Genomic DNA, 11198 nt, shown 5'->3' with positions numbered 1-11198 from the left:
GGACCCGAGTTCAATCCCCAGCCCTGTATAAAAAAAAAAAGCGAAGATAGATATTGGCAGCACACACCAGATGACTAGAGAGGGTCGGTGGGGCTTGCTGGCTGGTCAGTCTGGCAAATTTTGAGCTCCAACCAAAGGTCCCATCTCAGAAAATAGAGTGACAAAGACATCTGTGGCTTGACATATACACAAGGTGCAGACAGATTTACAGGAATCAAGCCCAAAACTGAGCTGTGACTGGCGTCCAGTTACAACTTGGATCCTGCTGAGGGGACTGAGAAGGTGCCATTGGAAGAGACCACAAAAGCACATAGGTTCCAGAAAGCCAACAAAGAGTTTGCTGCACAGCTCTGGGGACAGGGCAGAAGTCACCCAGGTGGGGGACAATCGACCTCTAATGTGGCTGTGAGGAGGGAGAAGGGGGCTGCAGGTCCTCCAGCACCAGGAAGGCACCCCTGCTCCCCGGCCACACCAGGACAGGGGAAGGCTGGGCCAGCCCGCCTGCAAAGTGGGGGCAGACACAGAGGGCCCCAGAGCAGTGGGATTAAGTGTTGAGGTGAGGGGATTAGTTGTGTTGGTAGAAGGAGCAAACTGCACTCATGTTCCTTTTTCCTGGGAACCTGATCTCCATGTTCTCAGGGAGCCTTCATCTGCCCTGTGGGTCCTAACTGCAGCCTTAATTAGCTGTGGCTTCTTCTTGCCTGGTGGCTGGGGTCGTATCTTATCACTCTTTGTAGCTCTGGGCGCCTAGCAACAGGCAGCTGTCGAGGTAGGGGCAGAATAATCATTGTCTGTCTCAACTCCAGTGTCTGAAATGGAGATTCAGATAGATTCTTTTTGTCACAAAGACATTATATCATGACAGGGAATGAACAAATGACATAGCAGTCATGGTTACTCTATCTAGATCTCAGGGAATGTTCCCTGGCCTTAGTGTGGGCTCAGCTCCTCATAATATATGTCATGGGGTCATGGCCACTATCTCATCTGATCACTACAGCCCCTCCACCTGCATGCAGTGAGGCAGCCAGCCCGCTGGCCTGTTTCATAGGGGAGAAAAGAGACCTGGAGAAGCCAAGCAAGGAGAGTGGTGAGAAGTACAGGGATGAGGACGAGGGCACGGCTTGGAGTTGCTTGGTCTCTCCTAGATGGCATATACCGAATTGTAACTATTTCTTCCATACTTGCACAGAAGTCAAAGTCAGTTGAGCTGCCTGAGCATGGGCATGCATGCCTTATGGGACTTGGTAGTGTGTCTTCTGCATAGTAGAGCAGCCCAGGTTCCACCTCAACTACATGAGAATTTCTACCAGGAAGTCTCATAGGTGTTAGAGCTAAGTGAGGAGTGAGGGATATAGAAAGCCCCAGATCTCTGATCTCCTATAAGCATCTGGTCTCTCCAAAGGCAGGAGATTACATGAGAGACAGCTCTCAACTAGACCAGTAGGGTTTCAGAGGAGTGGGTCAGAACCTCTGGTAGACAGAAACTAGAAGTACTTAGAATGGTTGGCTGTTATTAAGAGGTCAGGCTGGGGCTGGAGAGGAGGTTCCATGGTTAAGAACTTGGCTTCTAGTACCCATCCATGCTGGGTCTTCTGACCTCTTCAGGCTCCTTAACTCACATACATACACATACATTCTGGCATGCACACACACTTAGACGGTCAGGCCTGGAGTGGCCCTGGTGTCTTGAGTGGAGCCCTGGTGGGTGGCAAGCTTCTGGGTTGGGGAACACAGTATTGCAAGACAGTCAAGACATTGGAAAGTGGCTCAGATATGGCCAGGGTATTGAGGACAAAGACAGGTGGGCCTGGTGACACCTGAACTCTAGCTTGAGGACTGAAGAAAGACACAACTGGCCTGGAGTCATTGCCACTCTGTAATGGGGACCCAAAAAAAGTGATTTGTTAGGGAGCATGTGGAGAAGATGGCACAGGGCCTAGGTCAAGACCAGAAGTTAGAAACATTCAAGGAGCTGATCGAGATGGCAGAAAGGAAAGGACCTGAGAGATGCAGCAAACACCTAGGAGAGGGGGTTGCCATGACAACCAAGGTAGTAAAGAGTTTCAAGGAGAAAGTAATCAACATTGTCAAATGTGGCAGCAATTCCAATCAGATAAGACAGGAATTTCCCCTTTGGACTTGAGGATTAGCTGACTTGTACTGGCTTTAAAAGAGCATTTAGGGGGAGTTGTAGGAACATAAGGGGGGGGGGATTGATGTTGACATGCAAGTGGGGCATGAGACTGTCACTAAGTCCTTTAAGGAATCAAGAAGGAAAACTTGGAGATGTGAAAGATGGGGGTGTAGAGGTGAGGCTAGGAAGGATGAGCACATTGTTCACTAACCAGTGTTACAGTCACACCTCCAGTGTCCTCTGCTGTGCACCTGACAGTATGCCTAACTCTGTGGCTTCTTTGGGCACAACCGTGCAGTGAGGAGAAAGACAGAATCAGTCATGCTCATCGGTGTATAGTGCCCATATTGATCCGTGTATAGTGCCCATATTGGCAGAAACATGCTCCAGACCAAGAGGGGAAGTCCAGCAGAGCATATTCTGGGTCAGGGGCAATCCTGTGCCAGAGGCTTACCCCAGGAAAGACAGAAGTAGAATCCAGAGGCAGACAGACAGGGAGGAGCTGTGGAGAGGAAGGGACAGACAGAGCCCTGGCCTTTTTCTTCTTAATCTTGAAGGAAAGAGCAAAGCTGGTACATGGATATTCTGGGATGTGGAGCCAGAGTAATTGAACAATTAGGGATGGAGACAATTATTTGAAATAAGCTCCCAAAGGGGCTGGGATCAAGTGCAGAGGAAGATAAATTAGTTTGGAGCAATAATGTGTATATGACCAAATGTGGGCAAAACTCAATTATTTACCTTTTAGAGAGCAATATGATCCCATGTTCTTTTGGGAGCTTTTATCTGCCCTGTATCCTGCCTGCATGTCTAATTAGCACCAGTTTGGTCCTGTTTTGTGGCTGGGATCATGTCCTAATATTTTGTGTGCAATAGACTGAACTCTTTAGGTGCCAAGCCAGTGTTCTGTGCCTTAGACTGGAATTCCAAAAGTCAACATGTATTCTTGTATCAACCAACAAGTATGACTGTTGCAGAGCCAAAAAGGGGAATTGGAGCAGTTAAATCTGGGCGGCAGCCATTTGGGTGACTGGATGGAGAAAAAGTAGTCTCTCCTCACCCATCCTGTGAGCTCTAGGTTCACATCCACCACCTCACATGAACTTCATCTCCTTCACAAGACGCAGTGTTCTGTGTTCCCTCCAGGAGGGAGGGAAAGCTGGAGAAGACACACCTGATCATGCCAACACCACACTAGTGACAGGAGATGGTTGTCGACTTCCAGCCGGGGTGGCAGGACCAGTCAGAGACAGACACAGAAGAGAGGAGAGAAAAGAAAACAGGCTGGGAGGGTCGGGCCGGCCCACCCAAACAGTAGATAGAAAGCTGGTCTTCCTGGAGCCGTGTCCACTCTGAGAGGGACCCATCAGGCCTATCTTCCTGCACTAGTATGGTCTGGAGACAGGACCCTCCCCAGGGGCAGACAACTCTCTGGTGTCATTGCTGTGCTTTTGTGTTTACTCCATCTGAGGCACATTTTTGTGCGTGATGTGATAGAGCTGGAGTCCCACGGACAGCAAGCTTGCTGAACACCTCTCACAGCCCTGCCCGACTGTCCTCCCGGATCCTGTGACAAGTCTCTTCAGACTGCTGATCACTGTGTGTTTTTGTGAGCCAAGGCTGTATTTTAATGAGCAAGGCTTTGAAAAGTGTCTTAATACCTGATACGGTAAGTACCCTTACCCTGTCCTCTATTCTTTTTAAAAAATCACCTTCTTATATTGCTGGTTTACTTTTATATATCTTATAATTAGCTTGTCAAAGTTCCATGGGGGGAAAAAAAACCTTATTAAGTGAGACTGCATTGGAGGGAAAAATAGCATCATTAGGATGCCATCAGCTTCTCCCATCTGCGACTGCGGCGCCGTCTCCCGTGGTCAGTCTCCCTTGTTTGGTGTGGTTTTGCTTTGCTTTTAATACCTTCTAATAAAAGCTGGCCCCGCAGGTCATAGACATCCTCCACATTTCTTAATGGCTTGACTCCTGAACACCTTATTAGTTTTGTTGCTTTTGTGAATGGAAAAACTTGCCCAGTTTTTCATTTCACTTTCCAAATTTTAATCAATTTGCTAATCACTGTGCAGCATTCACAGACACACACCAAGTGAACGTGCTTTGTCCCTGGACAGACAAATCAGAGTACAGCACACGTGCATTCTCAGCTAATTGGCAAGGAATGAATTTGAATGTTTGAATTAAATTTCAATTATACAAGTAAAACACAAATACATTTTCTTTTCAATACAGTCCACATTACAGATGGGGCATCCCTACTTGGCCCTTAGCCTCTGCCTTGGGTCCATACACCTTCAGGGGAGAGCTGATATTAGTGCCTCTGTTTGTCTAGTGTTTGCTTGTGCCCTTTCCAACATGTCTGTTCTTTTGTTGGTCTGTCTGCATAGGCAGGTGGTGTCCACTGGAGGTGCTTTCTACGCTGTGTGCCCTGCAGGACTCGCCTCGAGCGGCTGTCTGCTTCTCCGTTCACTCCAGTGCTCCACGCAGCTGGCCGCACACAGCCGCAACAAGCATGTCCCCTTCTGTTTTAATGTTTCCTATTGGTTGACTGTAGAAATGCCTTTGGTGGTTTTCATAACAAACACGCTGAGGGTACCCTTCACTAGTCCCCTTTTGCTCACATACACATATTTCTGTAGGACAAGTACTTGGAACGGTTGGGCCACAGGGAAGACACGTCCTGAATTCAGATAAAAACAGCTACAGTCTCCTGCCAGAGCCTCTCCAACTTTAACATTTCCCCAGTTGGATGGGTAAAAAGACTGTCACGGGTTAGTGTACCCTGTCATGCCACAGCTGAAGCTTTTGTTTGCCTTCATTCCTAGTTCTCTCTCTGGATCGTATGGCCAAGTCCTTCTTGCTTCTCTGCCTCTGCCTGCTTGCCTCCCTCTCCCTTTCTTTCCCTCCCTCTTCCCATCTCTCTCTCTCTCTCTCTTTTTCTTCCATTATTTGAGACAAGGTCTCACTAGGTACCCCATCCTAGCTTCAAATTCAGGGTCCTCCAACCTCAGTCTCACTCAGCACTGGGATTATAGGTATGATACCACATCTTGCCCATTTCTTTTCTTTTTCTTTCTTTCTTTCTTTCTTTCTTTCTTTCTTTCTTTCTTTCTTTCTTTCTTTCTTTCTTTCTTTCTTTCTTCCTTCCTTCCTTCCTTCCTTCCTTCCTTCCTTCCTTCCTTCCTTCTTTTCTTTCTTTCTTTCTTTCGAGATATTTTATCTTTCATTGGTTTCTGGTTCTTTATCTATTTCCTGCATTTTATATACTAATACTGTGTCACTAGTGACAAGTATTTCTCTACATTGTAGTTCCTTTGCCATTTAGTTGAATTGCTTTTAGAAACAATTGAAGTTTTGATGCGGTCATCTGCTGGTTTTACTTTTACACCTCCTTTTGGCAACCTTAAGAAGCCGCCTTTAGCAGGGCGGCGGTGGTGCACACCTTTAACCCCAGCACTCGGGAGGCAGAGGCAAGCAGATCTCTGTGAATTTAAGGCCAGCCTGGGCTACAGAGTGAGTTCTGGGACAGCCAAGGCTACACAGTGAAATCCTGTCTGTCTTAAAAAAACAAAAAAGAAGAGGCCTTCTTTTATATTAATTTCAAGGCATTTTTTCCTGTATTTTCTTCTCTGGCATTTATAGTTTACATATATATGTTTATATATAGTTTGTAAATCTATGTTTATGTCATGTATAAAGAATAAATTCCGTATTCACGAATCTTATCTAATGTCATCACCCTACTCTTTTGTAGAATGTCGATGGTATCATTCTAAGCCTGCTCCCTTTACCTGGTACCACCCCACTGGCCGGGTGCACTGTGTAAAGCCGTCCCTGGTCCTCTGCCTGTCTGCTCCCAGGCTTGCTGATAGACTGTGGTAAGAGCAGAACCGACTCCCCCTCTCCGCTGTGCAGAGCTGATCTGCTCAGCCTTGTGCCTTAGTCCTACCATACAAATTTTAAATTTATTGATTTCCAAGAGAACGTTTGTTGGAGTTACACTGAATTCACAGATAAGCCTGCGAGAAATCAGTCTCTCTTTTTTTTTTCTTTTTTCTTTTTTTTTTTTGGTTTTTTCAAGACAGGGTTTCTCTGTGTAGCTTTGCGCCTTTTCCTGGAACTCACTCGGTAGCCCAGGCTGGCCTCGAACTCACAGAGATCCGCCTGGCTCTGCCTCCCGAGTGCTGGGATTAAAGGCGTGCGCCACCACCGCCCGGTTCAGTCTCTCTTTTTTGTGTTCTCGATGCACCCTCCCAGCCCAGGGCATCTGTCCCTCTGGAGAAGATGGCTGCTTTCTCTGGGTCATCTTGCTTTTTGTTTCTTGATGGATTTAATCCTCAGTCCTCTTAGTCCTCTTACAGGGTTTTCCTGTAGCTCTGGATGGCAGGTCCCCTCGGCTCCTGCTTGCTTGACCCGTGTTCTCCATCTCAACCACTCACTAATCAGTGAGCTTGCTCTGCAGACACACACAGAGTAAACGTTCTTCCTCCCTGGGCACAAACACACGAGCACCGCCGAACACAGAGCTGGCATAATTAGCTGAAAACAAATTAGAATCTTTCCAAATTACACTTTAATTAAGCAAGCAAAGCCTGAATACATTCTCCCTTTTAGAGGTGGAATGGCGTGGACCCAGCTGCTGTCTCTGCCACCTGAGACTGGGGCCTTCTCCTCCAGGAAGACTCTGTGCAGAGCTTCAGGGATGTCTTTTCAGAATAACATACATCTTAGCAATGGTGAGGGGATCTGGAACGGATGCGGCCTAGTCATGGGTGTTAAGCGGTACTTGTCTCATTTACTGTCTGCCTGGGTCATACTTACCTGTGTTCTGTTTGCCCTTCCAAACACCACTATCCTGAAGTTCCGGTTTTTCCTCAGTCAGAAAGAGCACACAGAACTCCAAGGCACAGGCTCCAGAAACACTCTTCAGGGCCAAGGTATCCACTGTTTGAGTTTTTGGTTGATTTTGATTTTTGAAACAAGATTTCATGTAGCCCAGGCTGGCCTCAAACTCTCTGTATAACCGAGGATGACCTTGAACTCTGGTCTCACTGCTTCCCCCTCCAATTGTTAGAGCTACGGGCCGCTACATCCAGTCAGATTTAGACTCTTACTTTGCCTTCTGAAGGCCTTCCCTTCACCAGCCTTACAAATATTTTTCCACTTTTTTTCCTCTGAAAACTTGCTGCTGCTTTTCTTACATTTGTATCACATGATTGTTTTTCAGCTCTCACATCTAACACATCACTGCAGGCAAAGTTTATTAGAGTGTGGTATTGGTGTTTAGTTTTGATACATTTCAAAATGGATGACTACGTTTTCCAGTACAAGGTACTGGCCATGCTGTCCTCTCCTCCAGTGATTCTGGCTCACTCCCAGCTCTGTCCAGCACGGCTCCTCCTCTCCAGCCATCCGTTGGCTCCCTGGAGTTGCTTTGATAACAGCCAAAGCAATCCACTCTGTTGGTTTTGTGGCCTCATCTTGGTCTTGTATGTTGTCACACAGTTTACATTTTTGAACCAGCTGCTCAAGCTTTAAAACCTTGCTGGGATTTTTAGGGGATCTGTGCATGAATTTGAGGGAAATGGGCATCTTTATCTTGTAGCACATATGGTGTCTCCCAGTTCCAGGCATCTTCCTGCCTTTTAGAAGTTTGGTGTTTTTCCTCTGGTGACAGTCTTGCCTATTTCTTGGTTTATTCTTAGGTACTTAAGGTTTTGCTAGCAGCCCTCTGCTCCTGCTTGCTTGACCCGTGTTCTCCATCTCAACCACTCACTAATCAGTGAGCTTGCTCTGCAGACACACACAGAGTAAACGTTCTTCCTCCCTGGGCACAAACACACGAGCACCGCCGAACACAGAGCTGGCATAATTAGCTGAAAACAAATTAGAATCTTTCCAAATTACACTTTAATTAAGCAAGCAAAGCCTGAATACATTCTCCCTTTTAGAGGTGGAATGGCGTGGACCCAGCTGCTGTCACCTCTACCAAAGTCCTATATCCCACCTCCCCCTCCCCCACAGCTTTGTGCATCTGTTTCTAGGGCATGCATGAAATCCATGCGGGTGCTTTGAGGGAGTCCACTGTGTTGAGAGCTTGCCGGAGGCTGCATCTTGACGCGCTCTAGTGTCTTTACAACACAGCCATGCAGATTCCGAAAGCTCTTGTCCTCTAACACAGTGGAGCATGTATGCCCTCAGTTCTCACATTCTCCATCTCCAGGCTCCACCAACATTTAGTTGATTCTTTGTCTTTATTCTGTTCTGAGCAGCCTTTTCTTGGCACTGATGAAGAGGTAGGATGCTGGGTCTGCACGTTTTCAATTTTAGCAGACTTCACCGGTGCCCTCCATGGTTTCTGTACCATGCAAGCATCTAGCCAGAGGCTGACTTTAATCCCCACACCGTGAGCAGTTGTCAGTGTTTGCCGATCGGATGGGTGAAAAAGTTAAATCCCTTTTTAAATTTGTATTTTCCTGTTTGCCAGTGAGGTTTTCGTGTGTACATTGGGCATTTTTTTTATTCCTGCCGCTCTGAACTGCCTGTTTTTGCATTAAGCTCTTCATTGACCTGTACAATGTCCTGATGTAATCTGGATAGTAAGCTTTTGTGCATTTTGGACAAATATTTTTTTCTGGCTCTCAGCTCTGTGTAGACTCCTGTGTTAGACAGAAGTGACCAATTTCGATCTAGTGCATTTCCTCAATCTCCTTTATTGCTTTTTGAATATATATCATATTTGGTTTAAATGGACCCTTTATTCTTTTCTAATGGTTTCACAGTTTTTGTTCTTGGCTCTTTCTTGTATCTGAAATGTATTTCTGATTGAATTGAGACAGCATCTAACCTTTCTCAAAACGGACAGCCAATTATCGGAACACAATAGAATGATCGGCTTGTTCATCCTTTCTCTGCCGCTCTGATGGGATGCTTCCTCTAGACTGAGGCCCCATTGCTAGGAGGCTGCGGGGCCCCTGGTTTGTTTTTTTTTTTTTTTTTTAACTAATCTGTTTATTCCTGTCAGCACAAGACTTTAATTTGCCATTGCTTTTTTACCACCTTTCGGTATCTGTTAAGTAAAATGCCACATGTCACCGTACTTCCCTACAGCCGTCTTAGCTCACTCCTCCACACGGATTTTAAAAGCCGCTTGTCAAATCCTGTGAATGCCGAGATTAACGGGGAGACTGACATCAGTACAATGCTGTGCCGTTCACTGCAGGGACGAGGCAGAACTCTGTTTGTCCATCATGTCTTCCACACACCCAGCTTTCTCCTGAGAAACTTGTGGCTTTCCTCTCGGGTTTCTTTCTTTGATTTCCATTAGTGTTGTGAATGAGTCCTCACTGCCGCCTCCCCCGTTTTGTTTGGCTTTTGTTTGCTACATTTCTTTTTAATCTCCTTTCTAATGGCTGCACTTCATTCACAGACACACACAAAGTAAATGTTCTTCCTCCCTGGGCACAAACACGCAAGCACAGCCGAGCACAGAGCCAGCATAATTGGCTGAAAATGAATGGGAATTTTTTCAAATTAAAGTTTAATGACACAAGCGAACATGAATACATCCTCCTTTTTAAGAACCAGAGCACCGCTGCCAGAGCCGGAGCCCCTTCTGGCCACCTGCTTCCATCCCATTCCCTTCCTCTTCCCCAGGGGCAGCCACCGTGATGGCTTGGTGTGGACTTTTCTAAAAACTTGTAAATGTACCTGTGCACCCACAGGAAATAGAGAATTTTGTCGATACTCAGTTTTTACACTGAGTGACTATTATTAAGGCTGCAGAATGGGGTGGCAGGATTGCCACGCATCCTGATGTGGCAGTGGGGGAGGGCGGGCGGGTGCAGGGAAGACTGAGCAGCTGTGGACACATGGAGGAATGAGGAAGGAAGGGGCAGCTAGATCCCATACCAGTCAGAGATCACAGAATAGAACTTTAAACCGTGTGTGGGCATGGGGCTGTCAGGAGTAGTTTCCAAAGGCCCCAAAGCTTAGTCTGTCATGTGGGACATAGAGGTCTTACAGATAAGAAAGGGGTATAGCAGGTTTTTATAGTTTTATAGCAGGTTTTATAGTTTTGAGACCTCCTGTGAACCCATTTCAGTGTCATGGGACTTAGAAGGGCAGCTTCAGGGCCCCGCTTCACTCCCTCGCCAGAGATGTGCTGGCGGCTTTCCTGGCCTTCCCCTTCCCTTTCTGTCTAGGTGCTGCTGGGTGAAAACATGAAACTTGGAACTCTGGCAGCCATCCTGCGATCAGGAGGGGAACGAGACTGCTGACTCTGAGCCAGCCTACCTGCAACCACTGACTTCTGGATTGTTCACACTTGAATAAATGTTCTTGCTGTTAGCTACTCTTAGATGTGATATTATGTTCTGTCGAAAGCACCTTCCTAACACCGGAAGTTTTACAACTGGGGGTGGGGTGGGGGGCAGCCTTAAGGAGTGGAGTCATTCACTGGGTGAGAATCTGGAGGGTTTCCCCTCATGTCCCTGCTGGCCAGCCCTCTTCCTCAGGCTTTCTGCTTCTCCCTTCATGACAGTGATGGATTTGGTGGGTACCAGTGTTTCACGTCTCTCAACATCATGACCTTAAAGGCACCAAGGTGATCCCAATGCTTGGGAGACTAAGGCAGGATGATTGTGAGCTGGAGACCAATGTGGGTTCCATAGTGAGACTCCTTTAAAAAAAAAAAAAAAAAAAAAGACATTGACTTGGGAGTACAGGAGTCTAGGTCCTCTCACTGTGCCCTCTGACCATGCCCTTCAGCAGTCTCCTCTGTGAACCCATAGCAGTGCCCACCTCCGCATGTCACAGGGTCCAAAGAGACTGCCTGAAAAAATGCTCAGCTCGGCTGGCACCAAGCAGGTCTGAGTCCCACAGTTCTGAGCCAGTGCTCCCAGGAAGCAGCTCAAATCAGGATCCACCCCTGGCTCTCAGTGATGGGCAATAAAGGCAGGCCACATACTAGAAGATGAATTCCAGGGAGGATGGAGAAGAGGGGGAGGCCCAGAGCCGGCTGTACAGAGGGAGAATGGAAGCCAGA

The 11198-nt window shown here is 47.0% G+C and overlaps 1 protein-coding gene across 1 annotated transcript in view; it reads left to right on the top strand.

Moving 5' to 3' along the window:
• Blcap (BLCAP apoptosis inducing factor) overlaps positions 1-10501 on the top strand; it is a 28197-nt gene extending 17696 nt beyond the window's left edge. Inside the window, exon 3 of the mRNA XM_052726298.1 lies at positions 3635-10501. The gene's annotated coding sequence lies outside the window, so the exon portion shown is untranslated. The remainder of the gene's footprint in view (positions 1-3634) is intronic.
• Positions 10502-11198: the final 697 nt, after the last annotated feature.

This window comes from Peromyscus californicus, unplaced genomic scaffold, assembly GCF_007827085.1.
Source record: "Peromyscus californicus insignis strain IS unplaced genomic scaffold, ASM782708v3 Scaffold_7__1_contigs__length_154581171, whole genome shotgun sequence".
Taxonomy (NCBI): Eukaryota; Metazoa; Chordata; class Mammalia; order Rodentia; family Cricetidae; genus Peromyscus; species Peromyscus californicus.
Note: the sequence above shows the minus strand (reverse complement) of the source record. Positions and strands in the feature narration are given on the sequence as shown.